At 42.7% G+C, this 20,252-nt stretch overlaps 1 non-coding gene across 1 annotated transcript; it reads right to left on the bottom strand.

Moving 5' to 3' along the window:
- Positions 1–1,003: 1,003 nt before the first annotated feature.
- On the bottom strand, positions 1,004–1,076 carry TRNAV-UAC (transfer RNA valine (anticodon UAC)). Its single transcript has one exon. It is a non-coding gene; the product is annotated as a tRNA-Val (tRNA).
- Positions 1,077–20,252: the final 19,176 nt, after the last annotated feature.

A 20,252-nucleotide genomic window follows, 5' to 3' on the forward strand; every position in this document is an offset into this window, starting at 1 on the left:
GCATCTGCAAGCTCAGTCCAAGAATGTGGCCTCCCTCGGATCCACCCTCTTTCATTTTCCCAAAAAGACTCTCCTTTATTGATCCCTCTTTGGATGCACCAATGGAGACCGCTATCATTCGATCTCCTCTAGACTGCGCCCTGTCAATCTACCTTACATTTCCAGGCAAACCCTTTCATTGATTGCAGCTTGCTCAGATCCTGTGGCGCGCGAGCTTACAAACACTGCTGCCCGCGCTGCCCTCTGTGCTCTGCTTCTCATCCGATCCTAGGGCACTGACAAGTGTCCATAGACCACCCTCCTTTCTGGACATCCGCGCCCTCGGATCAGCTAATCAATGCCAGCTTGTCTCTACTAGGACCCTATGCAGACCCTACTTTTCTTCAGCCGCCGAACCGTGGAACTCGCGTTGTTTGCAGCAGAAACAACTCCACTCTGTTTTATACTCCAGCTAAAAACCTGACTTCTTAATAATTTTCAGTATACTCCAGCTGGTCATTATTAAGTTTTAAGATTGTGTCCTCATAAAGCGCCGAGAAGCTTCTTCATACAAAGCGCTCTACAAATAAGTGATAAAACAACACCCCCACCTCTGTCATAAACAAAAAAATCCAATGCCTCTTAGGGCATCTGGCCCACCAAGCCCCTGGCCTGACCTCTCAATTTCAAAGGACATTCGTAGACTCATTAAATATACACTTTATATATATATATATATATATATATATATATATATATATATATATATATATATATATATATATATATATAAGTGTTCAATGATTAGTAATCTATCAAGGCCCCCTGGGGTATTTAACTTCTAGCCCCCACCCCATCACTTAACCTCTCCACCTTGAAATACCGACAGCTCCATTGCTTAATGGTTGTTCGGTGTACTATCCTTTTATTATTTCAGATGTCTTTTCGTGATATATTTTGCATCGTGAGCGACTCTGCGCTTTATATTTAAAAAATGTAAACAATTTGCAAAAACATTGTTCCATGGTTTCACTGGGGATCGAACCCAGGACCTTCTGCGTGTAAAGCAGACGTGATAACCACTACACTATGAAACCTCCGATAGCTATCCAATGGGACACACGTTGTTTTTTGTGCACACATCGTGCAGTCAGTTCATCCCCCATAATCCAGTCATTTCACTTTAACAAAAAAAAATAGAGAATTGTCAGCATTTATAGAAAAAATGTAGTCCAAGTGAAGGGAGACAGGAGTGGAGAGAGAAAGTTCGAATGTATAGGAAGAAGAAGTGAAAACAGAGAAAAGCAGATTGAAACTTAGAGAGGCTTCAAAGCGTCAAGTTTCCGAACAAAGAGAACCGTGAGGCGATGCTCCTCATCTCAGCATTAATGCTGGTGTAACAGATGCTCCTCATCTCACCATTGATGCTCCTCGTCTCACCATTAATGCTGGTGTAACAGATGCTCCTCATCTCAGCATTAATGCTGGTGTAACAGATGCTCTTCATCTCGCCATTAATGCTGGTGTACCACGCCTGTTCGTACGTCAGGGCAGGGCTGCAGCCACCAGTGCAAGGCTGAGCGAGCACCAGTGTGATTGCAGTGCGCACACCCACGTGCAGGTCGTGATCGCTGGCTGCCAGTGCACGTGGTCTGCACCTGGCCAGCAGTGAACTCTGCAGCCGGGCAGCGCCCCCATCCAAATCTGTGCACGGCTCACTGCCGCCTCCCGTGGTCACAAAGGGAGCTGCAGATCGGATGATCTCTCCGGCTCGAGTGTCTGTCGTCAACAATCAGGGCAAATGTTCCAACAGAGCGTGTTTGGACAGTGCCAGGATTTTCAGAGTTTGTTTTAATCCCGTTCGGCCTCACTGCAAAAAACGCGATAATTTATAAATGTATAGTCGATGGGCGGCTTGGGAAACGTATGACGTAGCAAGTGTGGTATTGATAACAGGATGTACCAGTTCACAATCAAATTTATACAAATATAAAAGGCAAGACCTGACTGCCTCGTGGCTTTTTTAGATTCTGAGAAGAAGTTGACACTAGACCTTCCAGAGCCTTCTTAGCGCAGTAGGCAGCGCGTCAGTCTCATAATCTGAAGGTCGTGAGTTCGAGCCTCACAGAGGGCACACCTTTTAGCAAAATAAGTTCTGTAGTGTGGGTATTTTGTACTTATACTTTTTAGATTGTTTTTTACTCCAGTGGTGACCATGAAATCGGATCTTGCTGTACCCAAGGGGGACTTGGGGGGCAGCGGACCGCAGGGAAGTCTGCCCCCGCGGGTGTTTGGGGAGGAGTAGCAGTCGGACCACTGCTCAAGGGTTTGGGCTGGTTTGGGCTACGGATGTTTTGGGCTGCCTTTGGACTACAGGGGCTCCCGGGACATAAAGCCGGACATTTTGTGATGCCAGCCACCATTTTAGTGGCAACACGGTGGCTGGCTCGTAGGGAGTTTATTCTATTTCCCCACCCTCCAGTGCCCATGGGTTTCGTGTTTTGGGGGGAGGGGGGTCTGGTTGGGCTTCGGGCGGCTTTGTTTGAACAGGTGCGCTAGGGTTGTGGTTGTTTGTTTAGGGTTGTCGCTTGAAATGTGCTTAGGACGGTTGGCAGAGAAGTTGCCATCATTTAGGGAAGTTTATTCTTGTTGACAGCGCCAACTTAGGCTCAAAGGGAACGGTTAGTTTAGTTCACGCATGGAGGTCACAGGAAGTTTAAGGTTATGTAGGAGGTATACTTGAGTAGGGGTTCATAGTTGTAGGAAAGGGCGGCAGGGCCGGACTGGGAACCAAAATCGGCCCTGACAAAGCGCTCGGCCGGCCCCCTGGGGAATTGGGGGTGCGGACGAGCTCATTGCCAGGGCCGGTTTTCGGCCGATTTTGTTACAGGGCCGAGTTTGCAGCTATGCTGCAAAATCGGCCCTGTAACAAAAACGGCCCCCAAAGGGCCCAAAACTGGCCTCCACCCGTGCGGCGCACTGGGGCATTGCCCGGTGCCCGCTATGGCCAGTCCAGCCCTGAAGGGCGGGGGGAGTTTAAAGGGCACAGTTACTTTTCAACAGTTTCGGAGTGGTTACAATGTTACTGTACAATGTTACTGTATCAAGTTCATTTGGGGGAGGGAGAAATTTAGGGGAGCGGGTAGTTTGTAAGATAGTTGATCAGCTGTATAGTAAGATTTTAGTTTTGGGAGGCAAAGACCTAGGTTGTGTTGTAAGGTGCACCTGTTTCAATAAAGCGGCCTTTTTCACACAAATCCTGGTGTCAATGGTCCGTGCTGCCCCCTTCTTCCCCAATTACCCTATGTTAACATCCAGCCCAAAAACACGTCCCTGCGGGCACTTTTGAGGCTTCTGTTGCAATTATTAACCTGCTTTGGTTGCCACCTGGACGATTTCTACAGGTCTGGACTGTCCCAGCCCCTAACATTATCAGGAACAGCCGTAAAATTCCTTAATTATTCACTTCAGGAACTTAAATCTAAAACAGTAGATACTTTCACAAACCAGTGATGGCTCCTCCGCTAAGGCAGAGGAGCGTCGCCCCACCAAACAAAAGGGAAATATAAATAATATTAACGATAATTAATATTGAAGTGAGTGGCTCTCGGGGTAGGCGGGGCTGGCCAGAGCAAGGGGAGGAGTGTTTTACACCCCCTAAGTGCGCACAACTGCCTGGCTTCCCCTCTTGGGCTGGCCAAACAGTCTGGCGCACTTTGCATCTTCCCCACCAGGCTGCATTACACAGCCTGGGGATGGGCATGCAAAGCCTCCCCCAGTGAACCATGGCGCTCACACCAATCACAAGTTAAGCGGAGCTTGAGTAAGTGCTTTTTTATTTTTTATTTTTGCGTTGTGACCCCACCCACCCCACCTGCCTCACCACCTGGGTCCGGAGCAGCCACTACTGCACAAATCAATCTCTAAGAATTTGAGAGCTGTCAACATCGTTTCAGAATGACTATTAAAGCAAATAGAAGTATAATTTCCATCTTGCAAAAGAATGCTGATCATTCTGCTTGAATATGTTTTCACCTATCACATAATGTCTGGTCCAAAACAGAAACAAGTGACTGGTATTTCTTTCTGAAAAAGTTTGGAACTCTACCTGCATGCAAAACTGAATTTATTTTGTATATTAAACATAAAATGTGTCTCTTTTGCTACACACAAATAACGACACACTGCAGTGCAGGAAACCCACTTCCCCGAAAATGGCATTATTTGGAAACATTCTGCTCATAAACCCATGATTTATGGTACCAGGATTGAATCGTTATTGAGATCTACTTTAGTGAACTACTATCGCTGGTTGTATAGTTGAGAACACCGTACTAGATTGCAGCGCTGTGCCTTTCACAATAAGTAATTAGAACCCAGTTTCACACAATATTGCCCTGAGAAAGCCTATGTTGAGGCGAAACGCGTTGGTTACGCTTGCCTGTGATCCTTGGAGAGGAATGGAATAAAAAAGAAAACTACAAGCAGGGTCCGACTACTTTGGTCCTGTGTATAACTCTTTGTCTCTCATACTTTGTTTTTTTATGTTGCCTCTCATTCTTTATTATAAATTGTCTAATGTATGGGCAATTGGTAGCTGGTCATTTGAGGTGGGCAACTTTCTCTGTTAGTGGGTGATTACTTCAGTTGGTGAAGCAATAGGTCCCCTGTCCTACTTACTGTTTTACTATAACTGAGTCACAGTTCTAATTTAAACAAGGTGTGTCTGCCACAACTTCCAGACCCACCTTCCCCTGTAGTCTCTTCAGATTCACCTGGTCTGTGTCATTTCCTGAGTGCTGCTTGGTATTTCTCCTGTACGAGGAAGGGACACATGGTTGGGGGCATAGAGGGTAAGGGCATAGACCACATACTCAGTTAGAAAGAGGTTGTGCGAAAGGTCAACTTTGTATCCGCCAACCTTGAAGCGGTCGCTCATTGAATGTCTGCAATTGATTTTATGACCCATCACCGATTAGAATAAAAGCTTTATAAAAACATGACTGTTTGGGTTGATTATTTTAGTAAATGAGCACACATTTACTACAGGCCCCTCCCCAAACCCGAAAGAGGGAATTTAATAAAGGGTTGGACTTGGTCCTTGCAGGGTCATCCTAAAACTTTTTGCCTTCCCCCCTCCTGTTTTCTGAACCATAATTTGTTGGCTTTTAGGACTCTGTGCCCATCACCACTGCTAACCAGTGCTTAAGTGAATGTGCTCTCTCCTTCAACCATGGAAAAATTGTCTTACACCCAATAGGCAATTTACTTATACGTCCCAAGTAAAGTGGTACTACATGTAGCCAAGGCCTGGAAATTAAACGCTACTAGTGGGCCTGCAGCACTTATTATGCCACCCACTTAAGGAGCCTTTTAAAATATGTTTCTGGACTGCCATTGCAGTCTGTTTGCAGTTTTAATTTTGCAGTTGGATTTGGTAAAATAAACCTTTGGCCAAGTCTAAACTTTCCTTTCGAATACACATGTCACCCTTAGGGTATGCCCTAAACAGCCCAGAAGTCAGGGTGCAATATATTTACAAAGTTGGACACATACTTTTAAGTTTTGCATGCCCTCATACTGAAAAACCCAGATTAGTTTTTCACTATTGAGAGGCCTACCTCTCCTATAGGATAACATTGGGTTACCCTATTACATTTGAAAAGTGATAATGTTTGCTTGGGAACAGGTGGAAATATCAAGCTTGGTCTCAAATGAATTATAATTTAAAACCCTCTTTAATGGCAAAGTTGGATTTTAAGTCACAGTTCTAAAAACACCACTTTTAGAATGTAGACATTTTCTTGTCCCAGCTCCTTGGTGCCTGCAGCCTGTACCCTGGGCCACATGACTAGCTGCAGTTGGCAGTCTGCCTTTGTTTATTCCTCCAAGACAGTGATAGAAAGGGGAACTAGGTGTTGTGAGGATGTGCCAGCTTGGGAGGAAGGAAGCTGTCACCTACCACACGGGCACTTCAAAGTGGCTGTCTCAACACACTCACAAAGGACTTCACACTAACCTATTATCATCCCAGAAACCTTGGAACCAGAGCTAGGAAGGACGGAAGTTCTAGAACCAGCTGTGTGGGAGGGAGGTCAAGAAGTTTACCCCATTTTAAATCTGGCACCAGGTATACATATTGGACCCTGAGACCCACTCTACAGTACACTCCTGGACTTGTGTGGATACTGCAGAAAAAGGACTGCCCTGCTGCCAGGGGACTGGCCTGCTGCTGGAGCCACTGACTTGCTGTCTGATAAGGAAGTGTCTGGACCTGCCCACTTCATCCCAGGCTACCTGAAGCGACTCCAAGGGTTAGCGGACGGACCTCCTGTTGAAAGCTACAGGGCCATAAGAAGCTCCAGAGGCCTCCATGCAACTGCCCAGCTGACCTGCTGCACTGGACCTGCCTGGACCTGCAACTGGACCTGCTTGATGCTGGCTGACCTCTCCCGGAGGGGCATCACTCTGCAGGGCAGACTCACAGATGACAGAGTTCAGGTGCAGGTGCAAGGTTGTTGGAAGTCAGTTGTATCCCTGAAGGTTCAGATCCGGGGGCCAGACAACTAGCCCCTGGAGTCGTTCTGGGGTCAGGATGTGCAGGTCCAGACCTTCTCACCCAGGCAAGAGGGCAACAGGTCAGCACAGCAGGGCAGCAGTTCCTTAAGAACAGCATTCCAGCAGAGTGGCAGTGCTTTCAGCAGCACAGCAGTTCTTCTTGGCAGAGTATCCACAAGTACAAAGGTTTACTGAAGTGGCGGTGTCTGAAGTCCAGTATTATACCCAGTTGTGCTTTTAAAATGGGGAGAGGGGTTAAACAAAAATGGGGTGACCCTGTGTCCCTCAGAACCAGGGTATAAATTAGTAAACAAAAAGTGGTACTGTCGGAAATTTCTTATTAGTACGCTTAATCTTACATATATTTAAACATTCGTATCTCAAACGCCTGAATAAAATATATAATTTGGTGAACAATAAAACATGTGACTCAAAATTGCTGTCTACTGTTTCGTTTATTCTGAGTTAACTCATTTATATTTTCAAGGTTGTCAATACAAGGTGAACTTTACAAGTGGTGGGTGATAAAGTGACATGTGTGCTCAATGTACATTGGTGTGCAATCTATACAGAGTGATTAAAATATATACATGTGGGGGATAGGCCAGATAATAATGAACATCCAATGACTCTTCTTTTATAGTATGCAGAGCCTTGGTCAATCTGGACCTGGCAAGATTGTCGACGTTTCAACCCAAGGTAAGCTCCATTAGGTAGTCAAAGTTGGTCTTCATCAGGACAGAACGGGGATAGGGCAGTGACAGCCTAAAGTGGAGGAAAGCGCATATTAGGCATCTGTGGTTGCTACGTCCAGCGGAGATACGAATGAAAGAGCAGGGTGATAGAACTCACCCACTATGCACCAGAGTCAATCCTGGTTAGGCAATCATCTTGCGAAGCCTGGAGGTAGAATCAGAGTGAACCCAGGCGGTGACTGTCTATAAGACAAATGAGACATATGGTTTAGATCCATTATGTGTATATGCTATTGTGATACTACCACAATTCTGACATAGAGGCCCTTGTGATAGGGGCCCTTCTCTTGCAAAAGTGCGGTTGCTTTAAGTTAACGGTGTCGTGCTGGCAGATTTACAATGAGGCTAGCCCGTGTAGTGGGAACGCGCGATGGCTAAGTGAATTGCTGTGTGAGTCAACAAAGTCCCTTCTTGCGCGGAAGATTTAGAAGGTTAAGCGTTTGCAAATGTCAAGGTCCCTAACTATCTAAAATCAAGGGTTATGTGGGAACCCTGCTAGTGAGTCCCATCTCATTTGGGAGTGCGGTTGCTTCAAATTAAGCTTGACAGTGTCGCACCAGCAGATTTACTAAAGCGCTCCCTCGCAAAGCGTGTCCACCCACGTACTGGGTGAGTTGGTTAAGAATACCAGGGTCCCTTCACTTATGGTAGATTAGTTACAAATTACCATTGTCTCTCAGGCCAATTTACAAAAAACGGGGAAGAAGTGCTTGGGCTGTGTGCAGGTATGAGGTCGCACGCAAACCTGGCATATTGCGTGTTGGAGTTCGGCATGGGAAGTGCATGTGTAATTAGTAAATCTCTAAACCCATGTGGGCGAGAGCACGCTGTAGCCTCGGCTGGCTTAAACGATCGAGGTGGGTGTCTAGAAAGGTGTAGGCCGCGTTTGAGCTCACAAGATGTGTGCTTACCTCGATTTAGGGTAACAAAGGAGAATTCTATGTTGGAGAATGACTCGCAGGCATCCGTCCTGTGTAGTCGTAGCACTTTGTTAACAAGTTTCCAAGCTTATGTGGAACTTGCTTATAAAGCAAGCGCGCGGACGTGACAGAAACTTGCACGTAGCGCTCGAGGTGCCGAACGTCCCGGTTGCTAAGCAACGGCGAGTCTGCCTAATCGATAATGAAGGCGGGGATAGTTCTGTGTGCTTCTACTGTCATATGCCTTAAAATACTGGTGCAGTTCTGATTACTCAATTTCCCCCTACTTCCACGGACAGAATGATTTCTCAGTCACACGCACATACACACATCATACGCTGGTGGGGCCCATAACACCAACATTCATTCTCTCAAAACTATCCGTGCCTACAAAGGGACATCAGATCAGAACCACAACTGTTCTCTTTGATAGAGGAAAACCACTTCTCCTGAATCACGCTAACAATTCCTCCATCAAGAGGTCGATTGAATCATTTAGTTGTTTTTCAGTTCAATGATACTTTAACTCTCAAATTAATCAATAAACATTTCAATGAAAATAATCACCCTACACAGTAATTCAAATAATGATTTTCTTTATCTAATTTATATGCAGGTTAAATCCTAATAATGCAATATCATCTTTTGTCATATTTACCTATTCTGGCTAATTGTCGTTTTCTAAGTCAGAACTGGTCCTCAGTAAATTCATCAGAGTTATAAAGTCTCTGTCCTCTCCGTCAGCATAAAGATCTCTGATCATCGATTCTCCGTCAATAGCTTCTGGATGAAGTGGCATCTAGCGTTTAGCCTATTCCCTCTCTAGTCTACTAATATTTATACTAAAATTTACATATTAAAGTTACATTTTCTCATTTCCCAGGCCAACGATTGGCTGAATTCAAATACATTCCAATACATTAGGAAACATTTTCAAATTTTCCCATGTGGAAGAAGTCTCAAAGCAAATGTATGGGAAAGAATAATCAGTGGTCCTAAATGTATCAGTTAGCTGGAAACAGGTTGGGTTCGACAGTTCATATTCTTACATTTTCTTCACGTTCAGGGGCATTGGCACCTCGCCCAGGGTAGTCTTCATGGGCATGGTCTGACAGGTCACCCAAGGGACACGAACGAAGTCAGTGCAGGCGCCTTTCTCCATCGTTCAAATGATGAAGTAATGTACTTTAGTTAGGTTTCAGAAGGCGGACATCTTTTGGTAGGCCAGAATAGTCAACTTTAAGCAAAGAAACACAAAATCGTAATTAATACATAGAAATGATTAAAACCGTGTTCTTCCCTTGCTAATACCCTTATGTGTATGCATTTACCTAGCCATATGCATCGTTCAAAGCCGTTAATGCTGGTTTATTAAAGCGCAAATCACAATAACATTGCTCAAGCAACATTTATCGTTTTAATATGCATACAAACTTAGTTCACTTATTAGTTTTGCCATGCAATGCATTCCCACCAGTATTCTTTCTGTTAATAAGGTTGGTTTAGTTCCTTCACATCAAGCTATTAATTATTATAATTAATTATTAATCATTTTAATATAAACATATATAAATGGATTGGATATATAAAAAGAAAATATTTTACCCGCTCCATCAATCCCCCCTTTGGTGATTTTATCACCACAACAAAACCCACAAAATTAATTTATTTCCCCTTTTATGGAAAATTGAAATGTTTTCTTGCTCAATTAAAATTCTGTTTCTCTTTCATCTTCTCTTTTTGTTTTGTCATACATAATCTCCTTCCATTCTTCCAATTCTATCTTGTTAAAATCTCTTTCTTGTTTCTTTTCCTTCTTTTTGATAATTTCTCGTCTAACTTTCTTTTTATTTCTTCTATGTCTGTAACACATACATCCTAATCTAAGTATTAATAATATGAAAATCACACACGTTAATGGAAATAATATTTTCCCTAATATTGTACTACCTAATTTACCTAAGAAAGTTAATAGCAGCCATCTTATTACTAATTTTAGTCCAGATACTTTCAACCTCCAGTGGTTTTATTTCATCATGCAGTTCGGTCATATTTTTAATATATACTTTTAGATCTTTGCTTTCATCAGGAATGTAAGTGCAACAATGTTGAACTTTCAGCATTCCACAGACTCCACCCTCTTTTGCCAATAAGATATCAAGGGCAAGTCGATTTTGCATAATCATAGCACGCATAGCAACCATTTCAGTATTTACCAAAAGAAATCCTCCAGCGGTGCTTGTTGACAAGCGATCCAATATGGTTGACAATTTCCGAACATTATTTGCATTCAAAGATGTTCTCACTGCTGGTATCAAGGCTCCGAAAATATCACCTACAATTTCTAACCACGTTTCTCTTCTGCTACGCATTAGTAGGTTATGTGGTCCACTATTTTCTACTCTATCCATGTGAAAGATTTTTGGAAAGACCAGGCCAACATAACATGTGCCATACCAATTGTCGGGCAACCTGTAATAAGCCTTGTTCCCACAAATATACTACAGTCCAGGAAAAACTGGATCTTCTCAGCCTCTAAATCCCCATCCAGATGCAATAAAATATGTATCATGACACTCACTTGTCCCTATATAATAATAATCATATTGGGATCTTTCTCTCATAATGCATTATTTGCCTTTCTGTGGTGAATCTATAGCTATTGTTGGTCTAGCATCACCCTTTGTCTCCTTTCTCCCATCTATTTCCCAAATGTTTTCCCCTTCTTTATGTCCTTCTGCATTTTTATGTATTTTCAATCTCCTTTCTTCTACCATATCTAAAAATGTTTTCTCTTCTGTCTTCAAACTGCAAGTTAAATTGTTTCTAAAAATATATTCTAAAGTTAATTCTTTAGTCTCTATGAAAATCTCACCTAGTACATTAGCAGTTTTAGCTGGATTCAATTCATTATTCATGGGCAATTGTCCAAGAATGTTATCTATATTAGACAGATTATATTCTAATTTCCCTACTTGATAAAATATACTGGTTAAAACGCTACATGTTATTCCATAAGTTGCTGGAAGGTGATGGTAAGTCACTCCTTCTGAAACAGAGGCAGGTAATTGCATACATACGTAGCAATCCCTTACGTCCATTGTTCTTACATATTCATACAATAATTTTGAAAAAACATTGGTAGAAAAATCAGTTATAGACCTATCCTTGTGCATATGCTCAGTGCTTGTTTTAAATGGAACTATCTTTTGTAGACTCTTCACTATGTTAGTCATATTCTCTGTATGCCCTTCTAGTGTATCTAAAGTTACTTTGAAAGAGATCAAAAGAGCGAGTACGCTCCAAAGAAGCATTAATAGTCCTGTACAACAACAACATGTCTTGCACCATCTTCTCATAAAGGTACATCTACTCTTGTTATCATCTATGTTAGCCATCTTTTTAAAATTGACCGTGTCTTTTGGCTTAGCCTCTTCTACTCCGCTTCTTGTAGTTTTCCTGCAAGAGCTAGGCCCTTATCAGGTGATCCAAATACTTCAATCTCTTATTCAATCCTTTATATTTTCTACAAGGACCTTCTTGAAATCACTCAGCTTGGCCTCTCATCGTTTTTCACTTCCTTCTCATCATCCACATACAGAATTTCCTGATCTTCCGCTTCTTCTCCGATATCGGATAGGATAACTCTCAGGATTTCCGCTGTTTCTTCTTCCTTCACCACTTTCAGTAAAGTCTCCCCTGGATTACCTTGACTATCTACCTCTTCTCCTTGCTCAGGCAGTGCCACGTACATCCATTCAGGTGACTTATACTTCTGGTTTGGTTTTCTCGATCGTTTGTTTCCTTCAGACACTTCTGTCTCTCCCTCTTTTTCTCTCTGCTGACTTGTAACTTCGTTCACTTGTTCAGCTTCTGAGGGTTTGACTCGTGTCAATCGATATCTCAGTCTCTTTATTTTGTTTGGCCAAAGGTCTCCTTTAGCATTTCTTCTTGTTTTGCCTTCTCTACTGTTTCTTTCTTCGATCCAAGTTCTCTTTCTCAGAACTTGACCTTCTGGTTCACTGTCTTCAGATTCTGTCTCATTTGACTTTTCTTTTTCACCAGCTACTTTCTCCACCTCTTGTGTTGACCCTACTTCTGTCCCTCCTCGGGTCTCCGACACGCAATCTTTCTGTTTGCTGATTGTACCTTCACCTAACTCAGTGTTGGATGTCCCTACACCTCCTCGGGGGTCTTCCGCAGCAATCTGTCCCTCTCTCTCTATTTCTGTCCCTTCTTCTTCTTCAAGAATCTTCTCAGGTGGAACTTCTTCTACTCTTTCGTCTGGTGTAAATGTTACTTCTAACTGGACATTCTTTTCTTTTCTCTTCTTCTTTCTGTGCTCGCCACTGGCGTTTTGCTCGTCTCCAGAATCTGAACCATCTGAAATCTGTAATCTCTTCCTCAGAATTTCTTCTCTTGGGGTCGGAACTAGTCTTGACTCCTTTTCCCCCCTTTCAGGATTTTTCTTTGGACTTTGCATTCTCATTGCCTGAATCATCACTCGATTCTGAATCATCGAAATATTCTTTTCCAAAGCTGTCTGCTGGATTTGGAACTCTCAAAGTGTGACTTGCATGTATCCAATTTTTCAGTCCAGCACACTTCACAGCAGTCGTTGTGGTCAAGATAACTTGCCTTGGCCTTCCCCACTTCGGAACCAAGCAATTCCTTCCTCTGTGGACTTTTATTCTCACCCAGTCACCTGGGCTCAGGTCATGGGCTGGTTTTCTCTCATGGGTGGTGGCGTCCACTCCAACCTGGTGAAACACAGAATGGACTGCGTCAGCCAAGCCTTTACAGTAATCCAAAATCATGTCATCAGGTATTGTCATCAATTTGATGACTGGAACAAATACGTGTCTCATGGCTCGTCCCATGAGAATTTCGTGGGGACTCAAACCTGTAGTTCTGTCTGGAGTAGATCTGATTGTCATCAAGACTAGAGGCAAGACATCAGGCCATTTCATTCCTGTGGCTAAACACATTTTCCCTATTCTGTTTTTGATCGTACCATTCATTTGCTCAACCACACCAGAAGCCTCTGGTCGATAGGCACAATGCAGTTTTTGTTGTACACCCAATGCTTCACAAATCAATGCCATGATCTCATTGTAAAAGTGTCTTCCTCTGTCTGATTCTATGGTCACTGGGATCCCGTATCTTGGGATGAATTCCCTCAACAAGAGCTTGGCCACTGTGATTCCATCATTTCTTCTTGTTGGGTATGCCTCCACCCTCCTGGAAAATAGACAAACTACCACCAGAACATACCTCAACTTGTTATAAGGGGGCATTTCAATGAAATCTATTTGCATTCTGGTAAAGGGTCCTCCCTCTCGGCCTATTGTGCCTAGGCTCACCACTGTTTTCCTTCCAGGATTGTACTGCTGACATATCAGGCATCTTTGACAGAGACTCTCTGCTATCAACCTGAATTTTGCATTATACCAGGTTTGCTTAAAAGCCCTTATCATGGCATCTCTTCCCAGATGTCCTTGGCCATGAAACATCCGTGCCATGGTTGACATCATGCTATCAGGCATTACTTGTCTTCCATCCCGATAGACCCACACATGATCTTTTTCCCTTGGTGCACAACCTGCTTTTACCCACTGCTTCATTTCTTCATCTCCTGCTTCATCCTGCAACTGCCTCACTTCTTCCCATGTTCCCACAACGTTAGTAAACATTATGGAGCAAGAAAACATTTCCTTTTCCTTGGCCCTATTGATTGAATACTGATTTCGGGCACAGTACTGAGCCATGTCATTGGCATATCGATTCCCAGTAGTGTTATAATCACTACCTTGACTATGAGCAGCACATTTTACCACTGACAGTTCCTTTGGCAACTGTATTGCTTCAAGCAATTTTCCCACCACTTCTGCATTCTTTATAGGAGTTCCACTTGAGGTCAGGAAACCTCTCTGCAGCCAAAGTTGGCCAAAATCGTGGACAACTCCAAAGCCGTACTGGCTGTCTGTTATCACAGTCACTCTCACATTTTTCCCAATTTTGCAAGCCCTTGTCAATGCCACTAGTTCTGCTACTTGAGCGGATTTAACTCCTTTCAAGTGTGATGCTTCTATGACTGCAGCGACTGTGCATATAGCATAGGCCGCACTCAACAATCCTTCGTCTGTTCTCAAGCATGACCCATCCACAAACAACACATAATCACTTTCTGGCAATGGTAAATCTTTTATGTCTGGTCGAGGTTTTGTGCAAAAATCAAGCACATCCAAACAATCATGATCAACATCATCTCTCACCTCAACTCTTTCTGCATCAGGCAAAAGTGTAGCTGGATTCACATTCACACATCTTTCCAGACTCACATTGGTTGCACCTAGAATGACCTTCTCATACTTAGTCAGCCGACTATGTGACATGAACTGTGTTCGGCTCCTTGTTAAAAGGATCACCACATTATGAGGTACAAACACTCTTACTGGATACCCCATCACGATTCCTTCACTCTGCTCTAGGCTTCGGCAGGTAGCGGCTACTGCTTTCAGACATCCTGGCAGACCTACCGCCACGGGATCTAACATTGACGAAAAATATGCAACTGGTCTCCTTTGCCTTCCATGTTTCTGTATTAACACTGAGAGTGCACATCCATTTCTCTCACTGCAGTATAATTCAAATTCTTTCTCGTAGTCTGGCATTCCCAGAGCTGGAGCTTCGCAAAGGCTGTTCTTTAACTGTCTGAATGCTGCCAATTCTTCTTTGTTCAGTTCAAGGGGGTCTTTAACCTCACTTTTCGTTAATTTTACCAATGGTTTGGCAATCAGGGAAAAATTACTTATCCACTGACGCTAGTAGCCAACCATCCCTAAGAACATTCTCACCTCTCTTTGGGTCATTGGAGCTCTCATTCCTCTAATAATTCTGATTCTGTCTATGGTTACTTTTCTCAGCCCTTTTCAATGGTATGACCTAAATATTGTACTTCTTTTTTACAGTATTGCAATTTTGTCGGAGATACCTTTAGTCCTCCATCTGCCAAATTATTCAGCAAAGCTATTGTGTCCGTTTCACAAGCTTCGCGTGTTTTTGACGCCACCAATAGGTCGTCAATATACTGGACTAAAACTGAATTTTCAGGCATGGTAAGACTTTACAGAGATTTCTTTAGCAACTGATTGAAAATGGAGGGGCTCTCTGTGTACCACTGTGGGATTCGGCACCATGCCAAAATACGCTCTCCAAACCGAAATGCAAAAATCGGCTGGCTGTCATGATGCAATGGAATGGAAAAGAAAGCATGACACAAATCAATTACAGTATACCATTCTGCATCGTGGGGAATCTGATACAAAATCACTGATGGATTTGGAACAATGGGACAACATGACACAACGATTTTGTTAATCCTTCTCAAATCTTGCACAATCCTGAACTTCCCATTGGGTTTTTTGAGACCTATCATACGTGAGTTACATGGACGGCTCATTATTTCTCTCAACACTCCTTGTTGAATCATTTTCTCAATTAAAGGTGTCACTCCTTCAATTATTTCAGGTGTCAGTCTATATTGGGGAATGTTTGGATAAACTACTCCTTCTTTTAGTGTAATCTTTACTGGATCTATATTTCTCATAAGGCCTACATCTTCTCCAGTAAAATCCCAGACTCCTGCCTTCACTGACTGCTTCAATTCCTTGGGTAATTCATCTGGGTTAAATACTGCATAAGTTCCTGTAATTCCATTTTCTTGATTAGCTATTGTTATTTTATACAGTACATCCTCATCTGGTGTCTCAAATGCTATTCCGTCTGGAGTACAGAATATGGTGCAATTCATTTTGCACAGTAGGTCCCTTCCTAACAGATTCACAGGACTAGTATCGCACACCACGAATCGGTGCATGTCTGTGAATTTCCCTATAGTAACCTTTACCGGTTCAGTAAGGTAGGTCCCTATCTGGGTGTTTGACACACCAACTACTTGGATTGTTTCATCTGAGAGAGGAAGATTTTTCACATCTGCTGATCTGACAGTAGATCGCGTGGGGAACAACCTTTACAACGCAACTTTTACAACGCACTACCTTTACAACGCATTTTTTATAACGCATAATCCATTACAACGCATGACATTACAACGCATGACACTACAACGCATTTTTAAAAACTACCTTTACAACGCATTCCATTACAACGCATACTACCATTACAACGCATACCATTACAACGCATAATATTACACTACACTATCCAACACTTACCCTACTGTTGCACCCCCTGGAGTTAGAATTGTAATTTTTACCCCTATACTATCCAACACTTACCCTACTGTTGCACCCCCTGGAATTAGAATAGTAATTTTTACCCCTATTCTATCCAACACTTACCCTACTGTTGCACCCCCTGGAGTTAGAATAGTCATTTTCACCCCTATACTATCCAACACTTACCCTACTGTTGCACCCCCTGGAGTTAGAATAGTAATTTTTACCCCTATACTATCCAACACTTACCCTACTGTTGCACCCCCTGGAGTTAGAATAGTAATTTTTACCCCTATACTATCCAACACTTACCCTACTGTTGCACCCCCTCGAGTTAGAATAGTAATTTTTACCCCTATACTATCCAACACTTACCCTACTGTTGCACCCCCTGGAGTTAGAATAGTAATTTTTACCCCTATACTATCCAACACTTACCCTACTGTTGCACCCCCTGGAGTTAGAATAGTAATTTTAACCCCTATACTATCCAACACTTACCCCACTGTTGCACCCCCTGGAGTTAGAATAGTAATTTTTACCCCTATACTATCCAACACTTACCCTACTGTTGCACCCCCTGGAGTTAGAATAGTAATTCTTACCCCTATACTATCCAACACTTACCCTACTGTTGCACCCCCTGGAGTTAGAAAAGTAACTTTTATCCCTATACTATCTAATACTTACCTTAAATGCAATTTAATATTATGCGTTGTAATGGTATGCGTTGTAAAGGTAGTATGCGTTGTAATGGAAATGCGTTGTAAAGGTAGTTTTTAAAAATGCGTTGTAGTGTCATGCGTTGTAATGGATTATGCGTTGTAAAAAATGCGTTGTAAGTGCATGCGTTGTAAAAGTGTGCGTTGTAACGTCATACATCCAGATCGTGTAGCTCCAGTGTCTACTAGAAAAGTAATGTTTTCATCATTAACTTTCCCATCCACAAATGGTCCTGTCTGATCTATTTCTAGAGTTGCGCCAAGTACGCACCCTTCTTCCTCTCTTCGGCACCGTCAATAAGTCTCCTCTGACTCACTCTCGTCATTTCGCAGCCAATATTGTGACACAGCGCTCGCGCGTTGCGGTTTGTTTACCTGTTCTTTATTGTAGAATCCCGCTTCTTTGCTATATCTATGGGTGTTCCTGCTTTGCGGTAATGGCGGTTTTGGCACCTGATTCTGTGGATTACCAGCCTTCTGCTGTTGCTGCGGTGGACCACCCACCACACACTGCACCTGTGGATTCAATGATGAATTTTCATTATTAGTACTTGGTGGATATTTACACTCAGATTTCCAATGCCCTAACCTTCCGCAATTGTGGCATGGAAACTTCTTTTTAGCTTCTTCTATATTACCCTTTCCTTTTCCTGGGCCAAATCTTGGTTTAATGACTGGGTTATTGGCTTGTTCAACCAGCTGAGCTTCCTTCACTTGAGCCCACATTGCTTTTTCTTTTAGTTTTCGCTGCTTTGCCTCAATCTCATCACTAAAGTATTTAGCATGCCTTAGGATCTCATCTATTTTCTTGCTCTACCAGTCTACGGTATGCTGCTTTATCATTTCCCCAATTTCGGGACGCAAACCATACACAAATCTGTACACAAAATTACTTAGATCCTTTTCTCCCAGATTGTCATCTCCACTAAACTGTTTGAAAGCTAATATTAGCCTTTCATAGTAAGCATGAACTGATTCTTTCGCTTCTTGATGTGTTCGATCTATTTTAACCCAGTCTGTTTCTTTGGGAGGCACTTTGTTTTTCCAAAACACTATAACTTGTTCATATTTCTTCATTACCTCAGGGTCTGGTGCTCCTGTTTTGGGATCTCTCGGGTATTCTTTAGTTGGCCAATCTATGACTATCCTGCATTCTGCCCATAAGTCTGCCGGCACTATTATGTCAAATACGCTATATAGATCAATCCACAGTACTTTTGACAACTTAACAAATCTGTCTACCTGTCTGTACCACTCGACTGGCTTTTCTCGCAATCGAGGGAAGTCACTCGTAAATTACAAAATGTCCTGTCTTGTCCATGGGACATGCACATATCCCCCTCCTGGAATCTCTCTCATGGGACATTCTGTCACTACCTTTTCTTTTTCTCTCACAGGAAATGCTGGAAAAGTTCTGTCTGAGGTATCATCCAGTTTCCTATACCACCTGCTTTTCCATTTGTCCACATCTCCCCATTTCCTCAACACTGTGATTATGTCCTTAATCTGCCCTATTCGTCCTGCAGTGTTCAGATTTTCAATATCTTTTTCAGTGAAATCCACTCGGTAAGGCTTCTGTAAAGCTTTTATCTTGTCCATGTCAATTCCCATCTCACTTGCTATTTCTGCTAGCCTGTCATGTAAATTCTTGGCTCTCCAAGTGATACTTTTACACAAGAATAACAATTCCTCATCCTGGTAAATTTTCAGCTTTTCTGTGGGGATTGTCCCTACTATTAATTCTTCTAACACCATGCGTAATTTTGCCACATCAATGGTTTGGGATTCCTTCTCTTAACCTTGCAAGCCCTTCAGCCATTCACTCAATTCGTCTGTAGTTATACCTACTGATTTTTCTACATTCCCTGGTTCCGTCAGTCTCTGTGGTTCTAATATTGGTCCCCCTACCATTCTGCTTCTTTCTACAGTATCAGGATTATAAAATGGGTTATTTGACACATGTAGTTCACCTTCACTCATGGTGTGTCTCCAAGGATTCTCTTTTGCTCTCATCAGGGGCTGTTCCGCTTGTCTATTGTTCACATACGGAACTGTTAGACCATGCTCACTTTCTTTCTGCTTCTCAAAAATGGGCATAACTGGACCTATGGTTACAGGGACTGTAACTGCTTCTAGATTTTTAGTCAATTCTCTTATTTTCTCTGTCAGTTCTAATGTGGTTTTTGCTAGTTCCCTCGAATTTTCACTCTCAACCTTATTTTCCATCTCTCTTTCCCTAAGAGAATTCCTTCTCTTTACCTCTGGAGTCGTAACTTCTGTCTTAATGATTCGCAGAGTTTCCCTCACTGGTGTACCTGCGGTTGGCGTTTCTGATTCCTTCCTGTACGGAGGTGGACTTTTGTAAAACATATCATCTAGGACATCATCTTCTATTTCATTTGCTCCATACCTTCTGGGTTCTACATTATGCTTTTTCTCTCTGCATTTCCTTCCTTCACTTTCCCCTGCAGTTCTTACGGGAAACAGTCCTTCAGTCATACTTGCGTCTCGCCACCTTCTCATTCGATCACAATGAGTTTCACGATCGTTTCGGCGTCCAAACATATATCTATATCTACTGCCATTTCTCTGTTTTTCTCGCTCATGCATCTCGTCTTCCCACTCAGTCAAAGCCTCAAACTGCGTAGGTCTAGGTCGCAGATCTAAGCTCATCATCCTCTCCCTTAAATTCCTTAATATTGCCAAATTAAAGGAAGCATTTTCTGGAAACGCTAAAACTCCGTCTTCCTTTGTATACTTCACCCAATTGTCTAACCAAATGCAAGTATGATACCCATATTTCGCAACCATGAAGGATGCGGGTGTTTTCGTTGGAGGAAGTAACTGTCCTTCCCTTGTCACAATCTCTTTGTCTTTCACAAACCATCCTTTTATTTTACTAAACAGGGATTTCTTCTTTTTCTCCGGTGAATGATAATACATCTTCCTTTCTCTCGTAAACCCTTTTGGTCTTGTCTTTGACTGTACGATCTTTAGTCCAAACGCAACACGACTCTCACTCACGCACCAATCCTGGCGCGTCTACGTCAATGTCACAATCTCCAATTCCTGCGCGAC

Source organism: Triturus cristatus, chromosome 4_1 (assembly GCF_964204655.1).
Source record: "Triturus cristatus chromosome 4_1, aTriCri1.1, whole genome shotgun sequence".
NCBI lineage: Eukaryota > Metazoa > Chordata > Amphibia > Caudata > Salamandridae > Triturus > Triturus cristatus.